At 41.7% G+C, this 7,840-nt stretch overlaps 1 long non-coding RNA gene across 1 annotated transcript; it reads right to left on the bottom strand.

The window, feature by feature from the left end:
* Positions 1-4,255: 4,255 nt before the first annotated feature.
* On the bottom strand, positions 4,256-5,581 carry LOC135246749 (uncharacterized). Its single transcript, XR_010327890.1, has 3 exons — positions 5,428-5,581; positions 5,019-5,308; positions 4,256-4,883 (listed from the first exon to the last, which is right to left on the bottom strand). It is a non-coding gene; the product is annotated as an uncharacterized LOC135246749 (long non-coding RNA).
* Positions 5,582-7,840: the final 2,259 nt, after the last annotated feature.

The raw sequence follows: 7,840 nt of genomic DNA, 5'->3' as shown, positions 1-7,840 counted from the left end.
AGCAGATTACTGTAGGAATTTCCCTGTAATTTCACATCAATTTCATGCCGTGTACCAACAATGACAATGAGTTTGCTTTTATATTTATTGATTTTTATAGATTTAATCAGCTGGACGTGAAAAATGTTCTTCTGCGGGCGTTTGGGCATATTATCTTACCGTTGTCAAGCAAAACTCTGCTTCGTAGTTCTAATTGGACCGTCCTTATGCAGACACTCTGGTTTGTTGTTCTAGTCGCACCGTTGTTAAGCAAACATCTCTGGTCGTAAGTTCTATGAAAACAATGATTTTATCAAGAAAAAATAGTTCATTCCCGTTTCATACCATGCAATTTGTTGTGTTCAATAATAGATGTTACAGGTTGAGTGTATTCTGACCACTAGGAGGCACTGTATTACTTTCCCGAGAGTAGTTGGAAGACTACCCTAGTAAGGATGTGACGTAAGGGGAAAGTGTGTTGACCAGGAGAGATTGGGTTAAGATCAGAGACTGTAAAAAATATGGACACAGCTACTGTGACGTCACCCATTGACTCTCCGTGGGTCTCTAAAACACGTTTTGAAGCTCAATGGCGGGCGCGGCCATTTTCTCGATTTGGAGCCAAAACCATAGAGTTAAGCGGTCTTGTGATTTTACAATTTGATTGACAGTCCGGTGCGGAAAAGCCTCTCAACCTGAACGAGGCTAGCTGACTGTCTGCCGTTATGTTTTAAAATATATTATCAGATGTTTACGGAGTTTAGTTCCATCCGTGACTGTACTGTGTCATGTAATCACGTTATGTATGACATTAAAAATACAATTAGGCTATGTTCAGTTATCTTCAATTTATGTTTCTCAGCAAAACGAATATGCTTAGCTAGCATATCAGCTTGCCAGTGAGCTAGGTAGGCTGTCCGTGGTTAGCTCACGCGTTAGCAATATGAACCACAGGGGAAGAACATTGACTACACTGATGGTCAATCAATCGGAGATGTGTAGGCTACTGGTGATTTGACTAGGCAAATTTTCGTATAACTGTCTGGTAGATCTGTTAACCGAGCAAGTTATCGTCGTAGGTTTTCGCCAGTCAGATAATGAGCCTGCTACTACTAGCTACTCCATCGCCGTTTGTGGTGTTCACTTGCTGGGTGACGCTAGGTGACCGATCGTTCGCAAATCACTTTCTACCGAACAAAAATTAACACTCAGCGGTGATGAACAAATCTACCAAGTATTTTAATAACTGATCTGCAGGCGTGTAAATATGACAACGCACTTTGTACGGCAAGTTTTCCACCTGGTGCATGAAGAAAAATAATGTAGCCTACGTTGAATTTCTAATTATTATTAGGCTATTATTTTTTCTTGTAAATCATCAAAACCAATGGAGAAAAGCCAATATACGCAAGGAGCCCCCAGAACCGATTCTGAGAACCACTGTCTTAAATGCCTAGCTTGTCGGTCTCTTAAATGCTAAAAACATGTTCCTTCTAAATGCCAAGATGGTTAATTTCGTTAAATTCTGTGTGTGATTTCATCGTGTGTTGTATATTCAGCAAATGAACCTTGAAACTCTTAATTCGCTTCGTGAAACTGAAAAAGTGTTTATCCCAAAATCGGGATTATAGTAGCTTTGTCACATGCGTGAAGCATGGCCCAGGTAGACATTTACGGAATGTACACGACTGACAAGCCGCCAAACACGTTTGACAGATTGAATGTTTGCCGGTTAAGGTTAGCTAGCTAGTCAAATGGCTTGGTAGCCGAAGTTGCGAACTGTTTTAGCACAGGCTACTACTGGACTACCAAATATAGCAAGCTGATTACGCTTTCTGCCAAGTAATTATTTGGTTAAGTAGGCTAAAGGAAATAGTAAAAATGACTCGGATACCGAAAAACTTAAGAGGAGGATTATTTTATGGTCGTCTAGAGCAGCTGTAAATAGCACACGCCATAATGAAATCACCACGAAATGGATGCCTGCATTTTCAGACTTAGCACAAATTCATCTGCCTAGCACTGTCACCCTTTTAAAACATAGCGTCTTTCTAAAACGGATTTTGAATGCAGCTAGCTTAATTAATAATGAGGCCTTTTAAATGCCTGGGGCAAATAAAAGAGGCGATTGGGCTCCACAGTTAACGAAGAAGCACCTGCGTGGGCACCGGAATGCGCTTCCGCAGTTCGTTAGGCAAATAGCGATCTCATAAATCTGAATTCCCGACACAGAAATAATTCACGAATTCTTCTATAACGAACGCTGTGGCACTGGATGCAATTTAAACAAAATAATTGATAGAATACTAACCTGTAATCGGCAGCAGTTGTGTGCCTCACCCGTTTTAAATACAGAGTATAATGCTATTAGCGATCTCATGAATCCAAATTCCCGAGACAGATATAATTAGCCAGTACATCTAAAACGAACTTGGTGTAATTGGAGACAATTTACAAGCGGTACACGTCCTCCAGATAGATGGCGTGGGCACCGGAATGCGCTTCCGCAGTTCGTTAGGCGAATAGCGATCTCATAAATCTGAATTCCCGACACAGAAATAATTCACCAATTCTTCTATAACGAACGCTGTGGCACTGGATGCAATTTAAACAAAATAATTGATAGAATACTTACCTGTAATCGGCAGCAGTTGTGTGCGTCACCCGTTTTAAATACAGAGTATAATGCTATTAGCGATCTCATAAATTCAAATTCCCGAGACAGATTTAATTAGCCAGTATATCTAAAACGAACTTGGTGTAATTGGAAACACGTTATAAGCGGTACACGTCCTCCAGATAGATCGCGTGGGCACCGGAATGCGCTTCCGCAGTTCGTTGGGCGAATAGCGATCTCATAAATCTGAATTCCCGACACAGAAATAATTAACCAGTTCTTCTATAATGAACGCTGTGGCATTGGATACAATTTAAACAAAATAATTGATAGAATACTAACCTGTAATCGGCAGCAGTTGTGTGCGTCACCCGTTTTAAATACAGAGTATAATGCTATTAGCGACCTCATAAATCCAAATTCCCGAGACAGATATAATTAGCCAGTACATCTAAAACGAACTTGGTGTAATTGGAAACACGTTATAAGCGGTACACGTCCTCCAGATAGATCGCGTGGGCACCGTTATGCGCTGCCTCAGTTCGTTAGGCAAATCGCGATCTCATAAATGTGAATTCCCGACACAGAAATAATTCACGAATTCTTCTATAACGAACGCTGTGGCACTGGATGCAATTTAAACAAAATAATTGATAGAATACTTACCTGTAATCGGCAGCAGTTGTGTGCGTCACCCGTTTTAAATACAGAGTATAATGCTATTAGCGATCTCATAAATCCAAATTCCCGAGACAGATATAATTAGCCAGTACATCTAAAACGAACTTGGTGTAATTGGAAACACGTTATAAGCGGTACACGTCCTCCAGATAGATCGCGTGGGCACCGGAATGCGCTTCCGCAGTTCGTTAGGCGAATAGCGATCTCATAAATCTGAATTCCCGATACAGAAATAATTCACCAATTCTTCTATAACGAACGCTGTGGCACTGGATACAATTTAAACAAAATAATTGATAGAATACTAACCTGTAATCGGCAGCAGTTGTGTGCGTCACCCGTTTTAAATACAGAGTATAATGCTATTAGCGATCTCATGAATTCAAATTCCCGAGACAGATATAATTAGCCAGTATATCTAAAAGGAACTTGGTGTAATTGGAGACAATTTGCAAGCGGTACACGTCCTCCTGATAGATCGCGTGGGCACCGGAATGCGCTTCCGCAGTTCGTTAGGCGAATAGCGATCTCATAAATCTGAATTCCCGACACAGAGATAATTCACGAATTCTTCTATAACGAACGCTGTGGCACTGGATACAATTTAAACAAAATAATTGATAGAATACTAACCTGTAATCGGCAGCAGTTGTGTGCCTCACCCGTTTTAAATACAGAGTATAATGCTATTAGCGATCTCATGAATCCAAATTCCCGAGACAGATATAATTAGCCAGTACATCTAAAACGAACTTGGTGTAATTGGAAACACGTTATAAGCGGTACACGTCCTCCAGATAGATGGCGTGGGCACCGGAATGCGCTTCCGCAGTTCGTTGGGCGAATAGCGATCTCATAGATCTGAATTCCCGACACAGAAATAATTAACCAGTTCTTCTATAACGAACGCTGTGGCATTGGATACAATTTAAAATATGTTTTATTAAATTTTATTGGGTATGAAACATTTTTCATTCATTTCTGGAATTTTCCTGAATATGCCAAACATGTCCAGGGGATGTAATATTATGGTGCAGTTGTCATGAAAATACCCTTTTGTTGAAGCATTTTACATGCAATCCATGTTATTATTACATAAGGCATAATACAGTAATATAATGAAAACACGTGCATGGTTTGTAAGGTTTTCCGGGGTTTGTAAATATGATAAACAGATGGTTTAGAGTCCAGATCCAGAAAATAAATAAAAAGTGTAATGATAGAGGGGCCCACATAACGGCACTGTGGAACTGTCAAGCGTAGTTGCCCCACCATTTGTCCAGAGGCCTGATGATCTTTTTACCCTTAATGGCCCGAACACACATACCCCACAACCATAGACAAAGAGACTAGTTCCCCTTATCTTAGATGTGTCCAGATGGCAACATTCCAGAGAGCCAAATGGCCTGCTTATCCCGAGGAAGTCCAAGTAACTTATTGTTTTATCACACGGCTCTGGGTTCTTTGAAGTACAGGATGAGTCCCAGCCTGCAGGCCCGTTCAAATGCCAGCCTTTTCTGGGTCCCAGTTTGACTCCCCTCTACACCATTCTCTGGGAAGGAGCTGAGCAGGGTGTTGAGCTCATCGAGGAAGCTTCCCAGGGGCCCTGGAGGGCGATAGATAACAACAATGTACAAGATAACAGGATAGGTGATTGAGACAGAGTGGTATTCAAAGGTAGAGATGGAGAGGTGAGAAAGGGGGAGAACAGAGAATTTCCAAGAGGGAGAGATCAGCAAACCTGTGCCCCCACCACGGCCAGACGGGCGGAGGGCGTGAGAGAAGGAGAAGGAGGAGGAGAGGGCTGCAGGGGTTGCAGTGTTGCCTGGTGTGATCCAGGTCTCAGAGAGGGCAAGGAAATGTAGGGAGAAGAGGGACGCGTAGGCTGAAATGAAGTCAGCCTTCCGCGTAGCAGACTGGCAGTTCCATAGCCCTCCTGCGACCGTGAAGTCGTCACAGGGGGGTCAGTGAGGGATAGCGAAGTTTGGAGAGGTTCCGTCGCCACGGGGTCCTCGCCTGCGGAGGCGAGTTCTGTAGGGGAGAGAACAGGTTGGGATGGGGTTGACACATAGCATAGCAGTGAGGACAGGGAAGGCCTGTGGTGTGGCCACATGGTCAAGGAAAAGTTTAATTAACATACACATGCATACCGAGAACAATCAATCGAGGACTGTCAGGCAAAGTTAAGGACCTCTCAACGTCAGCAGCAGAGGCAGAAACCTGCAGAGAACAAACAATATGAAATTAAACGCATTTAAATATTATTAGGGATACAGTGCCCTCCATAATGTTTGGGACAAAGACCCATCATTATTGATTTTCCTCTGTACTCCACAATTAGAGATTTGTAATAAAAAAAGTATTTACATGCATATCAGGTGAACAGTGTATGAATTACAGCCCTTTTTATACACAATCCCCCCAATTTTAGGGCACCATGCTTGGGACACAGCAATGTTACAGTGCACATCATGAAGGAGTACACCCTCTCTGAAAAATGGAAATCCAGCTTTATCGCTTTACAAATAAAAAAGATATTATGTAGTGTTTCAGCAACACTGCAATACTGCAATGCTAAACAGGAAAGCATGTTTTTTAACCAACATTATAAAAAGCCATGTTGCAAATGAGTATACCCCCTCTGAGCAAAATTTGTTTGCTTCTAAATTATGACCATCACAAAAAAGAAAACAAAATTGACAGGTATTGGGATGGTAGGTATGCCATCCCACCAAGTTACGCCTTGGTGGAGGCATGCCCCATACCTATACAGCACCGAGAGTTTGGCACTTTTCAGGGTTCCCCACAGAAATAACCACAACAGCCACAGACACTCAGCCATTAAAAACATTAAATTCTGTACATTCTGACCCCATTTCAACAGACAGATGTCATAAACACCTTCACATGTCCACACATAAAGCCCCAAACTAAGGGGATTTTACGTTTTCTCCTTCTTCTTCTTCATCTTCTCATCTTATTTTTCCTGCCGCCTATCCCACTAATAACATGTCTTCCCATTGGACATTTTACAGACACCCGCCAAATCTTCACCTACACGACCCTATGAAAAACTTGCATACACACGCAAAATACCCATACCTTTTTACTCTGAAACATTTGAGTACAAACAGCTAGCCCGCCTGTGGCCTAGTGGGTAAGGTTACAGGTTTGGGAACACAGGGTTGGAAGTTCAAGCCCAGCTAGGAATGTGTTTCTTTAACCTGCTTTTACCCTCACTAATAATTGTCTACTACTTCTCAATTATTGCTTTTGCACCATATCTACCGGCCGTTCCCCAAACTGTATTATGACGTACCATCTGCACGTTCAATTGTTAACCGGCTACAATATTGCAAAGCCATATGGATTCAACGGGAGCTCTTCTGGCTAACTCGCCTGTGTTCTTCTTTAAAACCACGGACAGGTTTGCTAATGATATTTCACGCATTGCATATCTATGTCATGGTGCTGCCCTAACAAAGTGACAGACTGGTAAACCTCCGGTTGAACGATTGAATCCCGCCTCGTTCTCAGGCAGATAATTCCTCTTTTACACTAACGTTCTCTTACGCTTATATTTTCTTTACCAAAACTCACTCATGGCCACCCATATGCATTTCATGATGGCAAATGTAATACTTTTATCAAAAGGTTACACCAGTTCACAGCTGTGCCATTTCTACTAACTACATTTCTTCACTTGGCTACTGTACAAAACCTTCTTATCAGCAAACGCCACATTTCTACATCATGTTACCTCGCCCTGTTCTCTATCCAGCCACATACAAACAATTACTATGTATGTACGTTCTGCAACTACCCATTAAAATATTACATTTAAAAACATGATCAGTACTAGTACTGAACATGAAAAAAACATAGCAGTGCAATAGATTTCACGTGTTACTTAACCCCCACTTTAACAGCTGGCACTTTATAGCGACTGTTTATATACCGTTCGATAAGGAATATAAGCTCGCTCATGGTCACTCCATTACTTCGCACTATACTCCGTGATCATGTCAACTTTCACCTACATGCCATTCTGCTAAAAAACATATTGTTTCAACTCCGAAATTTAATAATTTCACCCTAATTTCTCTCACACTGTTGTTATTTTCTCATATGCAAAACCTGCTGGGACATATGCGTCTGCTCCTATTCTCCACTATCATGTTTTCCGGTTCTAGTTTAGCAAAAACAGCGAAGAGGATTCCTACCTGCAGATAAGCCTATCAAAATGCCTTATAAACCTTACAAACACTAAAAGTGCATCTCCACGAAATAACAGACAACGGAGCAGGACAGAAGGCTACACAAGTTGCGACCTAGAGAGTTATAATTCTACGGGCTTGCTGATTCTTTTGTCAGTTGGATGGACGTGAGTACATACACTGGCCATATTTCACATGCATCTCTGATACGTTTACACTTATACGCCACCGCACCCTTTGTCACAGCCACTGTTTTACATAGATAGCAAACCGAAAATGCTAAACAGTACACGCTCATCAGACTGTACAAATTCACACAAGGATAGCCATAATCCACAAACGTTCT

The sequence above is a fragment of the Anguilla rostrata genome, unplaced genomic scaffold (genome assembly GCF_018555375.3).
Source record: "Anguilla rostrata isolate EN2019 unplaced genomic scaffold, ASM1855537v3 scaf0860, whole genome shotgun sequence".
Taxonomy (NCBI): Eukaryota; Metazoa; Chordata; class Actinopteri; order Anguilliformes; family Anguillidae; genus Anguilla; species Anguilla rostrata.
Note: the sequence above shows the minus strand (reverse complement) of the source record. Positions and strands in the feature narration are given on the sequence as shown.